Genomic DNA, 18,883 nt, shown 5'->3' on the forward strand with positions numbered 1-18,883 from the left:
TAATTCAGGTTGCCATCTAAATGCCACACCCTTAAAGTGTCCTTTCCTGCTTGCTTTATTTAAAATCTATCTTCTTTCACTCTTTATTTCCAGAGACTGATTTTTTGGTATTTATAGCATTTATCACTAATTCACGTTACATTACATATTTACTGAATTATTTGTTTGATGTGTTTATTCTATAAGCTCCAAGAGGAAAGTGACCTTGGTTTTGGTCACTACTATATTCTTGGTGGCTAGATAAAGACATGTCTTTTTGTAGGCAACCAATAAATGCATGTCAAGTGAATGATCACCTGTTTATAAAGATTTGAAGATTCGTTCTTGCCTAAAGGGGAAAGACCATGGAATAGCCACAATGCCCATCCAAGCAGGCCTGTTATCTCTCCAGACTCATTTACTGGTGCTCATGGTGCCGATATTCTTCTGCCCATGGTTTGAGTCAAAATGGATCCCTTACCAATTCCTACTTAAGCTCTGTATCTTCTCCTCTCCAATGTTTGCACTGATCTTTTCATGTAGACAGTTACAAAAATCATTTTTATCCCTTCACTGTTAGCAAACTCCTACTCAATCTACAGGGACCTATTTAAGTATGATCTACTCCATTAAATCTTCCCTCAATAGCTCCTACTTCCTACTTCCTGTTTAGATATAAATGTCTGCAACTAAATATTCACCCTGCCAGCTTCCCTTGGAGTAAAGGATGGTCATATAAAGCAAGTCTGGCCAATGAGATGGGTCTTAGACTAGATTCCTCCAGAAATCAGAGCCTGAGACAAAGGTTTTCATGAAGTAAATTTATTTGAGAATTGATGCTAGAGATCAGGAGTAAGGGAAATGGGAGAATGAAACAGAAGTATGGAAAGACTGCCCAATGGTGAATTTTCAAGTTAGTCATGTTTTTTGGCAACTAGGGCCCCATTGCACTGTGATGATCTGAGGAACTATATGGAAAAAACCTCAGAATTGTCTACCAGGAATGGAAACGGGGAGAATTTATCCATTGGTTTCTGTCCCCAATGGTCAAGGATTGTTCTCATAGGTTGTTGATTCTTCGTTTCAGTTTGCACATGAGTGTGTGGCAGATTTCCATAGGTTTCCTAGGTCCTGTGTTAATGAGGCCCAGGAAGAAAGTGCTAGATACATAGAGCAGCTGAAATGGGTCCTATTAGGTCACAACTGCGTGAAGCTGGTTTTGGCAGTATTGGCTCAAAAGATTTGAAACAGGAAACAAAGACCTACTGTAAGCTGTAAGCAACAGTCTGCTGGGGTTTCTGGGAAAATGCTTGCTTTCTTGATAAAGGGAATAGATACAGCTGGTTCTGCCCATTTCCTTCTGTCTTCTCTCTGCCTTGAAGGAGGATATGATGTCTAGTACCAATCTTGAGAGCTGGAAGAGCTCGGCTTGAAGGAAAGGCCAAAGAAAAAGTGAGGACATCATCCCTGGCAGCACTGGGCTACTGAACCAATCCCTAACTACCCCATCTGGAATTCTTATTATAGAAGAAAAATGAACTGCTCGTCAATTAAGCCAATGTAGTTTGATTTTCATGTCACTTACAGCTAAATGCATTTCTGATTCCTCCCTCCAATCTGCTCACATAGTGCATTATTTTTGCGTTATTGCCTTAGCTACATTGCATTACATAATAATTTTTTATTTAAATATCATTCTCTCCAAAACTTCACATGTGGAGAAACAACTCAAACATGTTAATATCCCCATCTCATGTGTAAAGAAGAACTCGTCCCAATATTGTATTGGTATACTATAGTGTCCACCTCAGTGACGTCATAGGGACCCAGTAAATATTTCAGCATTACAAAGAGATATGGGGAGAGTTGTAAGGACAGAAAAGATCATCCCATAAATATTGATCGTCACATCCCTCTATAAACAATTTGGACCAATTCGGAACTAGTGTATATACATCTTTTGAAATCTCCGTTGGCGTATGGATTTTTAAGCATTAAGCAATAGGGAAGCTCTAAAACTTGTACATGATAAAAAAAATTGTTTTACACCAGTTGTCTTGACAATTATTTTCTCTGAAAAAATTATTTCAGACCCCCAGACAAAATATTAAGCTTTAATCAATGCAGGACCTACCCTGATTTTTTTTGTTTTGTTTCCTCCATCTATTTGTTATTGTATGCACTGATTTTGCTGAAATTGAGGCTATAAAGTGACAATAAGAACATCTTTGTTTCTGTGGTTGAGTAGTTCTCTGAAAAATGTCTTGCAGTTCAAAATGAGAATCCCGGCACAAGAAGGTCTAACCGACCCCAGTAAAGCCAATTTTTAGACATGCCTCTAATCATGCTTTCATCTCATCCTGCCACTTTTGAACTATGTGGGGAATCAAATTGAAAATAAGATTCTTCAGGGTTCAGATCAGAGCCTATGAGTGAATATTTTGTGATCCCACCTTAAAAGGACCTGACACACGCTCACTCGTCTTGTGTGTCTGTGAAAAAAAATTGCAAGGATTCTATCACAGCAACATTTTCCTTTGGAAATAAACCCAGACTTCTAGGTTTGCATTTTAACAATGGTAGCCCTTTTTACTTCTTCACAGGTAACTCATTTTATTATAAAAAGGTGGCTAATACAATTATGCAAAACTAAGAATGAAATATCTCTATAACCTTGTCTCTCAAATATGACCGCATTTAATATTTTAGTGTGTTTTCTTACAGTCTTGTTTCTCTGGATGCAGAATATATACATTTTTCATCATGTAACATCAAAATGTTATCTAATTAGGATCTTATTGTATTTACTGTTTAGTAAACTACCTTTTAAACATAATCATTCATTGTGAATGCTTTCTATGATATGACAGATTCTTTGACAGAGTAATTATAATAACTGTATAGAGCTTTGTCGTTTAGCTGTACCATAATTACTTTATCCAGGTTGGATATCCAGGTTGCTTCAATTCCTTTTGCCATATCGCTTGCAGTGGATGTATGTTGCTTTTATTTCCTCCCCTGCATTACTTCTTTTGGGAGCACTACCATTCCCTTAATTCTGGAGAGATGTCAGTCAGTGTCCATTGCCCATCCTGGCTACAGTGACCTTGAATGAACTAATATTTCATCTCCTGGGAAAAGAAACTGGCCTAATATTAAGAATATACCTCACACAGGTAAAACTAGAACCCCACTTGGGATTGATATGTAGATGATGGGGATGAGTAGGAGGGGAGGGAAGTTACCCCTTTTCCTTGGTGTTCCTCAGTTGTGTTGATATGACCCAGGAGCTCCAAGAAGCTCTCTTACAAGGTCTCTTGGGAGAAACCTACCTATAGTTAGGGAGAATAAGGATAAGACAACAGTGATACTGGTTGAGAAGTTTAAGAAGGGAGAAAGAGTGCTAAGTTTCTGGGTCAAGCTATGCCTACTCTTGGATTTCTCAGTTCCGTGAGCCAATATATTCTTTCGCTTTTGAATATCATTATTTTCACTTAGACTAGTTTGAACAGGCTTTCTGATAACATCTAAATAGCAATTCTAACATAGTAGTCTGCTAAATTTTCCATGAATAAATGAGAATCTCTTCATCTCATTTTTATGGCATTATTATTTTGATGCACAATTGATAACTGTGTCTTTTTAACGTGATAACGATGCCCTGAAAAAAACCTGGGAAATACATAGTTCATGAGTTGTATTATTTTTTTATATTGTCTTTTCAAAACGAAATAAGTTTTGCTCCTGCAGACCACTCTTTTGAGAGCCTCTTTAGTTCCGTCAGATGAGCACAGCACATGGTAAGTGCACAATAGAATCGTGATGAGTAGATTATCAAATGATTGAATTTGCTGCATGAAGAGCCCCAAGAGTTACTTTTTAAAGGTGCATTGATTCCCTTAGGTTATGATCAAACACTATATCAAACACTTTTTATACGGTCGTAAAAAATTTCATTGTGTTTGTTGCAATTTTTCAACATGAAATGTAAGCTGCACTTTAAAAACATGAATTTTGCTCTCAGGGAAGGAACTATAAAGTCCCAGTGAGATTTAAACACAGAGGATGGAATTATTTGCTTGGTTTTGGGGTTTGAATTCCAAGTATCCACACTGTTCTTACAGTTTGAAAAAAACATAATTGGAGGGAGTTAGAAAGCTTTTTGACCTATAGGATCATGTTTAAGATCATAAAGATGGTGTTGCAGGCCTCAGAAAAGGAGAATAAGGAGAAAGGTTTTCAGGTTCTCATTTACCCCTCCATCACTGAGCAGTGCTTGTCATGTTTTTTTTTTTTTTTTTTTCTACATGATCCTGGGAACTCTCCAGCTTTCCCAAGAGTGTCCAGCTTCTGTCTGGGATTAACTAAGAGGCAAAGAAAAAAAACCCATAAGGTTTTATAGTCAGAAAGCTTAGGGCCATTTCAATAGCAGAATCAACAGAGTCATAACAGCTAATTAATGTTGTCAAAATAAAAGTAGGCAAATGGCTAAAACAGGGTAGCGAGCAGGATATAATAAACTGTTATAATTGACTCTTCCATTCCTTTTCGGCATGCTTACCAACACACCTGTCAACTAAAGCATTTTTTTCTTCCTTGTAATGAGTTTATTTGGGTACATTTCTTTCTTTCTGATACGCTGCTTTTTGTCTGATGTTCTAAAGTTTGTTTAACTGAACCAATTATACTTTGTAAGCATCCCCCTCGTGGGCTGCTATATGCATAGGTCCAGAGATGGTCCATACCTGAAGGAAATCCATGCCCTGCACGGCTCCATTCAGCAGGGGCCAAGCAGGTGCCTGAGACCTCAAAGGAAGGCCGTTCTTCTGCAGGACATCTTGACTCCAATGGCATAAGTCAAGTGGGAACTCCAGAATTCTTCTTGCTTCTGGCAATAGCTCCCTTCTTCCCTCTTTCCCCTTAGCAGCCTCTTCATCCCTCTGCCTTGGGACCCCTGGGGTTTATCACTATGCTTCTTGCCTGGTTTAGGTTGAGCATCACAAGACGTCCAGGTTTCCCACATTGTTACTCATCCTCCAGAAACCAGATTCTAGCCCCCGTTGTATTTTGTGACCCTTGTCCTCCCTCTCCATCTCCTAAAACCCTTTCATGGAGCCCACTGGAGCTCTGGGTCAATCATCAGCAAATTCATATTCTCAGCCTCATCAGCAAACATTCGCTTCTTCTTGTTCAAACTGAAATCTACCCTCCTCTGATGGCACTACTTTCCCTGCAGCACTTTCAAGGGGTGGCTCTTTGCTCTCTTACAAGTCTCCTGTCATGGCACCTGGAGGCAGGATAGATGACCCACTATTCTGCACTGCCACTTCCAGACGATTTTCTCTTGAATCTTAAGCAGTCAGCTTTGAATCTTATCTCATCAGACTCTATCACCCAACATTTCTCCTTATTTGCCATCCGCCCTCAGGCTATCCTCTGTCTTTCTTTGGAAACGTTTTCTCCTAGCGTGATGTCACCTTCTTCAACAGTACTGATATCACTTGTTGTTGTTATTGCTGTCAAGTCGATTGCAACTCCTAGCTACCCTGTGTACAGCAGAGCAGAACCTTGCCCAGTCTTTTTGGCCCCTCCTCTCACCTTCCAGTGCTGTGTCAGACAATGCTCCACGGCTATTCATAGAGTTTTCATGACCAAGTTTTTCAGTGGATGGCCAAGTCTTTCTTCCTAATCCATCTTAGTCTGGAAGCTCTGCTGAACCCTGTCCACCATGGGTGACCCTGTTTGTATTTGAAATACTGGTGGCATAGCTTTCAGCATCACAGCAACATGCAGCAGCCACGGTATGACAACCAACAGGTGGGTGGTGTGGTTTCCTGACTGGGAAACGAACCCGGGCTGTGGTGAGGAGAGCACCGAATCTTAACCACTAGATCACCAGGGCTGGCTTCTGATGTCATAATTCTTGATAATTTCTGTAGCCACACAGATGATCTTTCCAGTACCCTCCTCTTAATTTCCTGACTTCCTCTGCTCCAGTGGTTTTGTTTTACTCTCTATCTCAGGCACTCTATATCACTGCCATATGCTCGACCATATTATTTACCAATAATGGTATGACATTTCATTCTACTTTTCAGCTCCTCCCCTGTAGTACCTAAGCTCCAGTAATATTCCAATCCATCCAGAATATCTAATGCATTGATCCCACCAATTGTTTATTGTTCTTCACTGCCTCCCCAAGTCTTCTCTTCCCTCCATCTTCCACTCAGATGTCATGGTCGGTTACTATTATCTTTTACAATTTATCTATTATTATAATATTATTATAATCATTTTCTTGCAAATACATCACCTACTCTCTTGGCAAAACTACATCCCTGGTTAAATTCACCGCTTCATGTACTCAATGCCTCCACCAGCACTGCTGCAATTGGCTGGAGAACACACAAATATCCTGATGGATCTCATTTTAAACTCATCAACAACCTCAAGTTGGCCCTTAATGCTGCCTGTAAAGCATCCTATATACCTAAGTCCCCTCTTTTAGCCTCTAGTCAGTGTCTTTCAAGCTTTAATGGGCAAAAATAAAATCACCTGGGATTCTTATTAAGATGCAGAGTCTAATTTTGTAGATGTGTGGAGGAAGCTAAGATTTTGTATTTCTAGTAAGCTCCTGGATAATGCCAATGCTGCTGGCCCATTTAGAAGCAAGAACCCAATGATGGTTACCAATCTTTTTCACCTCTCTCAAAATTCCATTACATATTTCCCCAACATCACTCTCAACAGTTGACCTTGCTTCCTACTTTACTTGAAAAGTGAGGCAATCACAATACAAATTCTATAAACAGTACCCATCATAGCTGCCCACCTTGCTACACTTGGGCTCATGCAGTTACTTTATTTCCTATTAGTAAGGATGGACTCTTCAGGGTCCTCACCAATGTCAAATGTTCTATTTATACACTAAATCTAGATCTTTTTCTTTCTTTCCAGCTCTCTCAGGTTGCTCTGGCAATTCTCCCTTCTCAGTTTGAAAACAATTTAAAAAATATCTGCTGGATCTTTCCCATAAGCATACAGATACAGTGCATTTATCCCATATTAAAGAAAATTCTCGCTCCTGGCCCCACTTCCCTGTGCAACCATCACCTAATTTCTTTTCTTACCTTGAAAAGATATCTGCATTTCATGTGACCAGTTATTCTACATCCATCTCTCTTGACACTGCTCCAATCAGTTTTTTACCCCATCACTCCACCATAACTGGCCTTCTGAACATCAACAATGACTACACTGATACTGAATCCAAGGTCACATGTCTGTCTATATGTATTGTTGAACTTCCAGCAACATTTGTCACAGTTGATCTCTCTCCTGGAGAAGTTTCTTTATTTTGCTTTCAAGACATCTCATTTTCTAATTTGCCTCCTAATTTTCTAATCACTTATTCTCAGTCTCTTAGGCTGGTTCCTCTTCATTTCCAACCTCTACATGTTGTAGGAGCTCAGGGTTCAATCCTAGGGCGTCTTCTGTTTTTGTTATTTACAGTCACTCCTAGGTGATCTCATCCAGTAACATCACTTTAAATACCTATCTCTATGCTGATGACTCCTAAATTCCTATCTCCATTACAATTTCTCATCTGAAATCTGCACTTGTATAGCCAACTGTCTAATTGTCATCTCCACTTGAGTGTCTAAGAGGTAACCCCAATTTGAATGTAACTAAAACTGAGCTCAGTATTTCGTCTTCTCAATCCCCTTTTCCCTTTTCCCAAGAACAGAACTTCTCCTGCAGGTTTTCTTCTTCTTTGTTAACATCTGTACTTTCAGTTCAAGCCTCACACCTTGAGATATCTTCCTGAACTCTTCCCTTTCACTTACTGTTCCATATTCAGCCTATCAGTGAATCCTCTCAGTTCTAACTTCAGATCATATGCAGAATTCATCCCGTTCTCATTGCTCCTACAGTAGTGGACCAAACCATCAGGGACTGAACCGCTATGCCTAAATTCTTGCAGTGATCTAATTGATCTTTCTGCTTCCAGCTTTGCCAGATCTACTGGACACAGTAGCTAGAGTGATCTCCTTAAATCATAAGTCAGATCCTGTCAATCCTCTGCTTAAGCTCCTCCAGAGTTCTCATTGCAACCAGACTAAAAGTTCTTACTAAGACCCTCAAGGTTCTACTTGTTCTGACCCTCGTTATCTTTCTACTGTTATCATACAGTCCTTTCTCCTTAATGCCTCTACTTTCTTCCTACAGCCATGACAGCTCTTTGATGCCAAGCACAGCTCAGGACCGTGGCACTTGTCCTCTCTACTTGGAATGAGCTTCTCCAACTATCTGTCTGGCTCAATCCCTCACCTCCTTCACAACTTGCTCAAAACTTCCAGTCTGAGCAAGGCGCTTCCTGACTACCTTTTCTAAAATTTGTCCAGATTTAAGTTCCTCTTTTGCACTCCTCTCTATGCATCTTTTTTTTATGAGGAACATTGGCTGTGAGCTAACATCTGTGCCAATCTTCCTCTATTTTTATGCAGGATGCTGCCACAGCCTGGCCTGCAAAGCACAGGCTGCTGAAGTGGAGCGTGCAAACTTAACCACTATACCACTGGGCTGGTCCCATAGTGCGTCTTTTATTTAGTTTATTGTGTCTCTTTCTCTGCTAAGCTTTTTAAGTGTAGCAATTTTTGTGGGGTTTTTTGTTTATTGTTGCTTCCCCAGTACTTAGATTAATGTCTAAGATATAGTAGAGGTTTAAAAAGTATTCGTTGAGTGAATAAATCACCTCAGAATTGTATATACTAAGTACTGAATAAATACCTAAATTTTTGCACCTATCTCTTTATTGGTGAGGTCTGGACAAGTGCCAATAATTGTTAAGGACAAAAATTTTAGAGTAGTCACTTGGACTTGAGCAAAGTCTATTTCATGCCTACCTCAACACCCTCCTTGCTTCCTCTTATTTCCTTTTTTTTCCCTCTAGAGAAGAAGGTGGCAGGTAGCTGCCTTGTTCAGCTTTGCTAGGGGAGGGGAGGTTGCATGCACAAATGAATTTGCCTCAAATCCAATCCAAGGTGTGTTATAAGAGCCTGTTGACATTATTATGGTCCGCTTACTCAAACTTGAAGTCTTCGCTGCCTCCCACAGCCCTCATCCCTGTATCAACCTCACCCCCACCAACCATAGAGATCTGCTCTGACATTTGACCCCCTTACTCATAATCCTCAGGATAAGACCATCATCTCAGTAAGCAAGACAAATAGTCAGAAGCATGGGTTCTTATATTTGTGTAAGCTCTTCCATAGTCCACAAATTATCCAAGAACTCTATTTGTTCAAAGAATCATCCATATATTCGTTAAAAAGTTCTAATTCAATCTCAATCTTACAAACTTTTCCAAATGAAAAAATTTGTTGGAACTTGCCGTAGTGAAAGTTCTTATTCATTTCTTTTCTGGCTCATTTCCTAGCGTTCCCATTATATCTTGTTAAGGAGATCATAGGGTTCCCAAATTGCTGCCGAGTGCCTAGTGTTTGTATAATGTATATCATTTGAGTGCTTCAAGTGTGCACTGAATCATGGAATCCCATGTTGAAGAAACATTAAATCGTCAAGCTACGACACTCATCCACTGTTTTACTCTCTCTAATGTTTCCTTTTGAACACCTCTTGGGAGGGATCACACACTACCTCTTGAAGAAATGTAAGAATAGGCCTGTTACACAACTCTTCTATGTTGAGCTGTGATAAAATTAATTTGTATATTGAGACCCACAAAATGGAGGCCGCCCCAGTGGCCTGGTTGACCATCTAAATCTAAGTTAATCACAAATCTAAACCTAAGTTAGCCTGTACTTATGGGAAATATGTGTCAAAGAAATCTGACATACACCAATTACAATCCTGCAGCTCAGCTTTAACTAGCCACCTTGCCATAGAAAGGTAAATGAAAAATAGGACCTGCGAGTCTTATAAGGAAATCTCCGAGCTCCTCACCAGTCATGCCCTGTTTACCAGTTACCTCTTAACACTCTATAAAACTCGCTCTTGCCCCAAATCCTGCAGGAACAGTGCTCCACTGCTTGTGAGGTGCTGCACCCTCTGATCCCTGAATTGTCTTCCCTTCAATAAAAGGCACCAAACTCATTACTAAACTGTTTTAGTTTTATCATTTGACAGCTGTAATCTCTGTCCCTTTCATTCATAACATTGATCCTAGTTAGTTTGCAGGGCAGGGTGGTACAAGAGAAAAAGATGTGGATTTAGAATGAGATGGCCTGAGTTTCAGTCCCATTGAACCACTTGATAATTTGATTGTCATTGGATTCCCGACACTCATCTGTTAAGTTTCACTTTCTGAGTCTGTTGAAGGAAATTGAGGTAGGCTAACTGCTTTAACAACAGACTTCAAAGTGTACAATGGTACAAACGTATTAGCAGTTGAATTCTTACTACATCACCGTACACGGTGGGTTAACAAGTTGGTGGGGCAGCCCTTCTCCATGTGGTCAGTCAAGGATCCAGGTTGATGGAGGCTCCATCATAGTTAGCATTGGTTTCCAAGGTTGTGCTGCAACTTTTCTTCATCCTAGCTAACCAGAAGGGGAAAAGCACATGGACGCAAGTCCATAGGAGATTGTGTGTGTCTGCATGTGTGTGTGTGTGTGTGTTTAAATGAGTCACGTGTAGAAGTGGCTACCAATTCTTTAACTAATGTTCCTTTGATTAGCACCCAGTCAAAGGGCCACATCTAACTTCAGCTGGGGTGGGGAAGCCTAGTCCTTGGCTGGCAGCCACTTCTCAGGGATAACACTACGGAAAAGGGCAAGACAAATATTTTTAGTCTCTGCCGCAGCTGTCGGATAGGACAGAAATTACTCACAGGGTTGAGAAGAGGTGCACATGTTGGTGTTTTGTGAAACAGTAGTTATCATTTTCTATAGCTTACATGCAAAGAGAATGAGCCCCTGTGGTCCTCTGCATGGCAGTCTTAAAACACTTAAAGTCAACCATCAGCTGTCATTTGAGTATTCTTTCCTCCTGGTTAAATAACTCCCCGTTCATTTCATATTCCCCACAGGACATCATTTGAAGCCCTTTGACAGCCGTGTTTTCTTTCCTTGCACATGCTTCAAATGTTAGTGTACACTCCTAAACGGTTAGTGTACACACACACCACATGTAACACTCCAGGTAGAGTGTGAGTAGCATAGAGGAGAGAGAGGCTGCTTCTTCACTTGTTCAACATTCTGTCTCTTTTAACGCAGTTAATGATAAAGATAGCTTTGCGGGAAGCCTCATCACAGTGTTGATTTATATTGACCTTGCAGTTGAATAAAACCCTGAAGTACTGCACTATTACATTGCTTTGCATTTCAAAGATGTTCTACTGCCTTTTGTCTGAAAAAATATCTGATTTTCACATCAATACAAAAAACACTAAAGGAACAAGAGAATTTGGGGCTTATCCAATGGACAAAGCTTTGATGAAAATGTGCAGCCATACAGAACAGCAAGTCCTTGCCACCATGGTTTTTATTGACCCAACTCCTTTTTATTTTTGTCATGTCTTAATTTTTTAATTACTCCAATGTTACATTGCAATGTCATTTTGCAATAATCAAACAATACCAGTAAAGTAAACACCCTCCTTGACTCCCCATCCTAACAGAATTCTACTCCTATATATATACGTACATGAGGATTATATAGTTTTGTTTGTTAAGATTCCAGATCTAAATTATATTATACTGTGCATAGATCTTTGCAATGGCTTTTCACTTTCCAATGTGTTTTTAACATCCATGTATGTCAGTGCATATAAATCTACCTACTCCATTTCGTTAGGGTTATCTGTTACATGGATATGGGTAGTCCATTGAATGAATATTCTGTTAAGAGGCATTTAAATTGGGTCTGATATTTTCCATTATTATAAACAATACAGCAATGAACCTCCTGAAGCTCTCCCTGTACACCTGTCACTTTCCTTTACATTTAAATATGTCACTGCTGGGCCATGGTAATGGCACATTTTTAATTTTAAGAGATATAGAAATACTTTTTCCTGAAAAGTCAATACGGATCCTCTCACCCACAAAAATAGTGGAAAGTACCTGCTTCCCTACAACTTTGCCAACATAAGCTTTGTTGTCTCTCTCGGGTTTTTTTGGTGAGGAAGATCATCCCTGAGCTAACATCTGTTGCCTGTTGCCGATCTTCCTCTTTTTGCTTGAGGAAGATTGTCCCTGAGCTAACGTGTATGCCAATCTTCCTCTGTTTTGTGTGTGAGATGCTGCCACAGCATGGCCCAATGAGCGTGTATAGGCCTGTGCTAGGGATCCAAACCTGTGAAGCCTGGACTGATGAAGTGGAGCGCACGAACTTAACTGCTATGACACTGGCTGGCCCCTGATGTCTCTTCTTAATTCAGTTAATGACTGAGCTAAGTTTTCAGGCAGCCTCATCATGCTGCTAATTTTTACTACTAGTTTTTAAATTTCCCCAATTATGTGAAAAAACTCATATTTTAATTTAGATTTCTCTGGTGAGCAGTGATTCAATCATCTTTTCAGGTGTGGATTGGGCACTGGTTTGTTCTTTCCTGTGTATAACAGGACCCTAGTTCCGTGTCGGTTCTTAGACTTTTGTGTTATCTTTTTGCTAAACTTTGATCATGGAGGGAGAGGTTGGTCTCCACCTTGTCATCAGTGTCTCTGCCAGGCCTGCTGCTGTATCTTCCACACTGCAGATGCTCAAGTAAGGCTTGAGTTTCGATTTCTCCTTTCTCTCACTCTCCATGTCTAATTTACCAGCAAATCCTTTGAGTTCCACCCTTGAAATGTATCCCAATTTGTTGTGTGCTTATTATTTCTCTCTCTTCACAAAGAACTTAATTTCCATATGATCAGGGACTCTGTCTCTTGTGTTCATGCCCTTATTCCCAGTAGCTAGGAACCATTCTTATGCTCTTGCTGACATATCGTCTGTCTTTTGATTAGTTTTCCTACTTCTCTTATCCTAAATTTTGAGAGAAGAAGCTTTTGGATCCCACTTTTGAAGACAATATAGACAAGTAAATTAATGGATTGGCTCTCTTTTGGCTTCCAGAAAATAATCCCCATCTTTGTCTGAGCCATGACACCTTTATAGGACCACATTTCCACATATGGCACCATGGAAGGTAAAATAATGGCCCCCTCCAAATATGACCATGTTCTAATCCCCAGTACCTGTGAATATGTTACCTTACACGGCACAAGTGACTTTGCAGATGTGATGAAGTTAAGCATCTTGAGCTGAGGAGGTTGGCCTGGATTATCCACACGAGCTCAGTGTAATCGCAGGGTCCTTGTAAGAGGCAGGCTGGAGGGTCAGAGTCAAAGAAGGGGATGTGATGACAGAAGATGAGGTTGGAGTGATTCCAGGAAGAGGCCATGAACCAAAGAATGTACGCAGCCTTAAGAAGCTGGAAAGGCAAGGAAACAGATTCTCTCCTAGAACTTCCAGAAGAAACACACCCTGCCAACTCATTTTGGACTTCCTACCTCCACGGCAGTAAGATGTTACAGCTGTGTTGCTTTAAGGCAATCAATTTGTGGCAATTTGTTATAGCACAAATATGAAACTAATATAGGCACACACCCATTAATAAAGAATCTGCTGTATAGGTAAGAGAGGCTGAGGGTTTTATAAAATCTCCAATTTATTTTTTAATACTCTCATGCCTTTGTCTTATAGCACTAAGGCTGGGAACTGCTATTTCAGAGGGACCTAACACCCATGCCAACTAGTTAGGTAACAGTGCATGCATTAGTCAGGGTTCTCCAGAGAAACAGAACTAACAGGGTGTGTATATATAGAAAGACAGCATTATTTTAAGTAATTGGTTTATGTGATTGTGGAGGCGAAGTCCAGCTAGAGATCAGGGAGGAGTTGCATTCAATTCCAAAGGGGTTCTTCTGGCAGAATTCCTTCCCGCTTGGGGAGGTCAGGCCTTCAACTGATTGGATGAGGCCTGCTCACATTAGGGAGGGCAATCTGCTTTACCCAAAGTCCACCGATTTAAATGTTAATCTCATCCGGAAAACACCCTCACAGAAACATCCAGAATAATATTTGGCCAAATAACTCATATTATGTTGAATTTCCTCCCTTTTTTCTTTTTTTTTTTTGAGGAAGATTAGCCCTGAGCTAACATCTGCTGCCAATCCTCCTCTTTTTGCTGAAGAAGACGGGCCCTGAATTAACATCTGTGCCCATCTTCCTCTACTTTATATGTGGGACACCTACCACAGCACGGCTTGCCAAGTGGTCCCACATCCGCACCTGGGATCCGAACCAGCAAACCCCGGTCTGCCAAAACAGAACGTGCAAACTTAACCACTGCACCACGGGGCCGGCCCCTCCCCTCTCTTACTGAAGTCAAAGCTCAATCACCTGTAGAATCCTCTTCCCATGTGTTTTAGCTAAGCTTCTTTTGATTTGAAACAATACAAATTAGTTCTTTCTAATGGAATTTATTGGAAGAATACTAGCTTTGTATTGGAAATGAAAAGAATTGAGGCACATTCAGAGAAATTCGGCAACAAAGCTCTGGGCTCTCTCTAGAACCCTGATAAGTATGCAAGGAAGCTTCAGTGACTTCCAATCTGTCTTTTCATTCAACATTTTAAATTAGATTAAATTAAATTTTAATCTAAAGCAAATTTTATTGTCTGCCTGAATCAGATGTCAAACCCTGATGATAGACCATGAGAAGGACGAAGAGGTTCACCAAGCAGAGATGCAGCCACAGATAGCCCAAACTTGGGTGTCAGTATATTTTCCATAAGCAGAAATCACCAGAGACAGGCAGCCTTCCTCAGTGGGAATTGTACTACATCAGAGAGGTTTGGTGGCTGCCAGGGACTTGCACAGATGCTCACCAATATTTTAGTAACGACCTTGGAACATCTGCAATGCCAGGTACTGCCATGTCCGTGATGAATTGGAGCGTCTCACTTGTCAAGGGTAAATGATGCTCTGTTATGGCACGTGAAAAGAATGCCTCTTTCCACTTTAAGAGTTTCACTCTGTATAAATGATCGCCAAGAGCTGCTGCTTCTCAAATATCTTATAGGCTCTAGTAGTTTATCCTTAGAGCTCCCCTACCCCTCCTTCCTGTGGCTTGTTACAAGAGGCCAAAGAGATGGAGCCAGAAGAGAAATCTAATGACAGTTATTGCAGTGGTTTCGTAATCGTTCACTTTCTCTGGTGATCAAAGTTATGTTTTCACTGGCTCCAGAGTGGCATGCCTGCCCCAGTCTCCTCTTATTATGACTTCTCTTCAAGCAGACACCAGGGCTCTTATGCAAACAGACTCCTGGGAGTGTTGCTCCACCATTCGCCAGTCAAGCTCAGACACGTCTGAATCCTGGCAATAGATGCAGTTTCGATGTCACTCACTCCTCCCAGTAATACTCCACCTTTGCACATGCTGCCCATTTTACAAAGCAGACAGTATATGTTATCTCATTTGGTTCTCAACGTGACCGTCAGAGGGAGGCAAGCTGGATAGATACTTTTATCTCTATTTTATAGACTCAAAAACTGTGTCATCCAAGTTCACATTAAGTGGGTTAGATCAGGCTCTTTTAACTTCAAATCCAGTGTTCTTTCTATTCCATCCCACCGTCTCCTTTAAAGGGGGCCATGGATTAATTTATTTCCACATGAGAAGTTATCAGGACAATGAGCAACCAGATGACAAACAATGAGAATTCACTATTTATTATGCAAGGAAGTGGGGCACTTTGCTTAGTGAGCAGCAGGATTTCAATTGTTGCTCATTCCGATACGATGGTGAGCATATATATTTTCTTTTTTTAAATTAAAAATAATTTTAAACAATTTATTGTGCTTTCTTGTATATATGAGTGCAGTGTAGCATTTTAGCTGCGCTGCTTATAATAAGTGTCAAGGCATCCTTAAGACATACTGAGGAACCAAAATGAAAACACTGGGTGTATATTTTGCACAAAAATCAAAAGCCAAGAACTCTCAAATGGATACCAATAAAGCCTAATAAGTAAGACAACCAAATTATGTGCCTTGCTGTTCCCACAAGTGCAGTGCCAACAGACTAAATGAAATCGACAACATTGTCTTTTTTAATTATCAAAAATGATCCGAGGTAACAGGAAGCTTCTGAAATTATTCCAAAGTCTACAAATTGTGGTTTTTCTTGTCTTGCCCTCTCATCTATCATTTAATTTTTCATTTCAAATCATTCACAGAGAAGGCATGACATTTTTTCATTTCTTTTCCACCTACAACTCATGTTGGAATCGTTTATTATATATTAGTAGTAGTTCAGAGTCCCGTGATTGTTGAATCAGTGAGGGCAAAAGTATCAGGCAATTTGCATTATATTTGAGTCTCATTAGCAACTCAACTTGGTGAAGACTGTGAGCCATGGAGAGCGGAATGCCTGGTATAAGGACTAATTCAAGAAATGCAATTAAAAAAGAACATTCAGGGGCCAGACAGTGGTGCAGCCGTTAAGTTCACACGTTCTGCTTTGGCTGCCCGGGGTTCCCAAGTTCAGATCACAGGTGTGGACATGGTACCGTTTGGCAAGCCGTGCCTGGTAGCATACTGGTTAAGTTCACGTGTTCTCCTTCATAGGATCCCAGGCATGGACCTATACACCGCTCATCAAGCCATGCTGTGGTGGCGTCCCACATAGAAAGTAGAGGAAGATGGGCACGGATGTCAGCTCAGGGCCAGTCTTCCTCAGCAAAAAGAGGAGGATTGGCAGCAGATGTTAGCTCAGGGCTAATCTTCCTCAAAAGAAAAAAAGCATATGTTTTTCACATTCATACATACAGACTTGTGTTAACTTGTCTTGTTCCAGCATCAAATTAAAACTATCTCTGTAATTATGTCTATTTTAAACTGTAACAATTCTGAAGATGCCTTCCATCTTAAAACTCTTTTCTCAGGATAAGATTTCTTGGACATTTCCACATAGTCTTCTCAATCCTAGCCAAGATCGACAACACTCCTTATTAATTCAGATATCTTTATTTTTTATTTAGTCTTTTTGTTGTGTGTTGTACAAAGAATAGTACCCACATCTCTCTATGCACATTTGGCTCATTGGAAATCATTCAATTTAACAGCACTACTAATAACAACAATAGCAATAATAACTGCACTTATATTCATTTATTTTTAATTTTTTTGATGAGGAATATTGGCCCTGAGCTAACCTCTATGCCAATATTCCTCTATTTTGTATGTGGGACGCCAGCACAGCATGGCTTGATGAGTGGTGTATAGGTCCATGCCTGGGATCCTGTGAAGGAGAGCAACTGAACTTAACCAGTACTCCACGAGGCTGGTCCGACAGCACTCACATTTAGAAAGTGCTTTCTATATACTAAAAATTGTGCTCAGTTGCTTACATACATCACCCCATTTCATCTTTATGTCAATCTCATGAGTTAGGTTCAGTTATATCCTCCCCACTCAAATATGAAAACTCATGGTTAGAGAAGTTACCTAGTTGATCCATGGTCAGATAGATACTACGTGATTGAGCTAAAATTTGAACTCAGGCAGTAAGGTACGAGTCTGCATATTTATACTGAAAATGCTGCACTTCAAAGTTTTGATCTGTAAACTTAAATTGTTAACATAATTATTGGAGTCAGTTAATACAGAGAACAAAATCCACCATCAAGATCCCCTACTATTTACTCCCATGAAGGAGTAAACAATTATTCAAGATAGGAGTGGCGTTTTTTCTGTGCAGCACCATTGGTCATTCCCATGGGCTAAGACAAGGTAAACCCAGCTCATTTCCTAGACATTTAAGGTTTAAATTCAAGCTTTACAGAGGCTGAGTTAGCTTCAGATGTGAAAAAGACAGCATACAAGGCAGAAAACATCAAGTTTCCTGCCTGACCCAAACCAGCTGTGTGACTTTGAGCTAATCTACATCCCTCCCAGAGTCTCAGAGTCCCATTAAATAAATAAAGATGGCTTACCTATTGCCCAAAGCCTCTTCCAGCTGTGTGAGACTCTGCTTCTATCTGGTCAGTGCTGCTCGTTGTCCTTTCGTGGGGACCTTTTTGGCAGAGATAGTGTAGGTCGTGTGCTTCTCCATGTCCTAGGGTTTTACTTATATAATACTCGGGAGCAGCGGTTCTTAATGGTGGTGAGGGGGCTATTTTGGTGCCAGAGGACATTTTGCAAGGTCTAGAGACATTTTTGACTGTCAGGACTCGGGTGATGCTACTGATATCTAGTGGGTAGAGGCCACGGATGCAGCTTCACATACATGCTAGATTGTACCGGACAGGTTCCCACAGCAAAGAATTATTCAGCCCCACATGTCAACAGTGTTACTGTTGAGAAACCCTGTGCTAGATTAGAATTTAATATCACCGTACATTACAAAATGCTAATCTCATATGGCTACATCTCATCAATGATAAATAACTCTAATGCCTCTTTTTCCAGTTCTGTTTTCTATTTGTAGAATGGTGCCAATAGTGCTGTATAATTTGATTTGCCTCTGCCATTGCTGACGTGTATCACTTGGTCATATAATGATCATTAAGAATAGAAATGCAGAAGATGAACAAGTCTATTGCTGCCAATTTTATTTTCCCTCCTAATAGTAAAAAGAGATAGTTACAATTCCCTTTGCACCTGATGTTTTCCTAACCCTGAATGTATTTTCTTTTGAAATGTGAATTCATGGTTAAAAACTACTGAGGCTGAAATATTTCCTGCTTACTGCAAGATAGCACAATGATGCTGCTCTTAACGATACCCTATTTTGTCTGCACAAAAATGAGAATCATGAGTACAAAATATCCTTAAAACAAAGTAACTTACACTTTTCAAATTGTCTCTCCATTTTAAATTGGCAGCTAAATAC

Source organism: Equus przewalskii, chromosome 15 (assembly GCF_037783145.1).
Source record: "Equus przewalskii isolate Varuska chromosome 15, EquPr2, whole genome shotgun sequence".
Lineage (NCBI taxonomy): Eukaryota > Metazoa > Chordata > Mammalia > Perissodactyla > Equidae > Equus > Equus przewalskii.